The sequence below is a fragment of the Balaenoptera acutorostrata genome, chromosome 2, assembly GCF_949987535.1.
Source record: "Balaenoptera acutorostrata chromosome 2, mBalAcu1.1, whole genome shotgun sequence".
NCBI classification, from domain to species: Eukaryota; Metazoa; Chordata; class Mammalia; order Artiodactyla; family Balaenopteridae; genus Balaenoptera; species Balaenoptera acutorostrata.
In genome coordinates this window covers 105,480,743-105,482,360 of record NC_080065.1, presented here as the reverse complement: position 1 = coordinate 105,482,360, position 1,618 = coordinate 105,480,743, and the positions used below count along the sequence as shown (strand labels likewise).

Below are 1,618 nucleotides of genomic sequence, written 5' to 3'. Positions count from 1 at the left end.
TTGGAGAACTCATCACCCAAAGATCTGCACAAGAAGAAAATTTATAGTAAATTTCTTCAGGCTGAAGAAAGAGTAAACCAGAGTTTTACTAAGAAATAAAAAATACTGTGAATAGTCACTATGTAGGTAAATTTTTTAAAAATTCCTTCATTTTAAAATTTCTTTAAAGTGTATTTTATTGTTTAAATTATAAAATAATATATTTGTGGGGTTTATGACATATGAAGATGTAGATTATTTGACAATAAAAGTATAAATAAGAGGAGGGCATAATAGAAATATACTGTTATACATTTCTTACATTAAAACTCAAGAGGCATAATATTACTTGAAGAAAGACTGTGATAAGATGCATATTGCAAACCCTAGAGCTCCTACTGCATAAACGTAAAAGTTATAGCTAGTAAGACCATGGTAAAGAAAAATTGAATATTGAAAATATTTAAATAGTCATAAAAAATGCAGGGACGGAGAGCAAAAAATATATGGGACACGTCCTCCTCAGCATCATGGCCACCCTCAGACCTCTCATGAAGCCAAAGATCAAAAAGAGAACCAACAAATCCATCCAGCACCAGTCAGACCGATATGTCATAATTAAGAACTGGCAGAAGCCCAGGGGCATGACAATAGGGTGTGCAGGAGATTCAGGGGCCAGATTTTGATGTCCAACTTTGGTTACTGGAACAACAAGAAAACAAAGCACTTGCTGACCAGTGACTTCTGAAAGTCTCTGTCCACAATGTCAAGGAGCTTGAAATGCTGCTGATCTGGAACATATATTACTGGGCTGTGATTTCTCACATCGTCTCCTCTAAGAACCACAGAGCCATTGTGGAAAGAGCAGCCTAGCCGGCTGTCAGTCACCAATCCCAATGCCAGGCTGCACAGCGAAGAAAATGAAGAGGCAGCTTGTGTGCACATTGTATTCGTGTTAATAAAACCATAAAACTCAAAAAAGTATACGTATGGGACAAATTGAAAACAAATAGCTGGATGGTACACTTAGAAACAACCATGTAAATCATTAGATTAATTATAAATGCTCTAAACTTTCTTAAAAAAAGCCAAAGAATATTACACTGGATTTAAGAGCTAAATCCAATTTTATATCATCTGGAGGAAGTGCATTTTAAATATGGAGTTACAGATAGTCCAACAGTAAGAGAATGGGAAAATATACAGAGAAGTCCTCACAACCAGGAATATTGACAAAGATGAGAAGGGGAATTTCATAAAAATAAAAGTGTCAATTCTGAATCCCTGTGAACCTAGTACCAGAGATTCATAAATCTATGAAGCAAAAACTGCAAAAAATCTGCAAACAAAATGAGACAAATCCACATTATAGTTGAAATTTCTGCAGAAAATTACTAAGGATATAAAAGATGTGAATAAAATATCAACCAGCAGGACATACCTGAAATTTATAGAATAATTCACTGAACAATGGAACATACAAAGTCTTTTTAAAGAGCACATTCAACAGGTGGAACAAAAAATAAAATTAATTAATGAATAACTGAAAAAAAAGAAACTGAACAGTTGTTTGGGACACCTTCCATCTGATTTCACATTAAATGGAGGCATATTGTGGAAATGAATCCTTAATGGCTAT

The 1,618-nt window shown here is 34.2% G+C and overlaps 1 pseudogene; it reads left to right on the top strand.

Moving 5' to 3' along the window:
- The first annotated feature begins 509 nt into the window (after positions 1-509).
- On the top strand, positions 510-949 carry LOC130707167 (60S ribosomal protein L32-like; annotated as a pseudogene).
- The last annotated feature ends 669 nt before the right edge of the window (positions 950-1,618 follow it).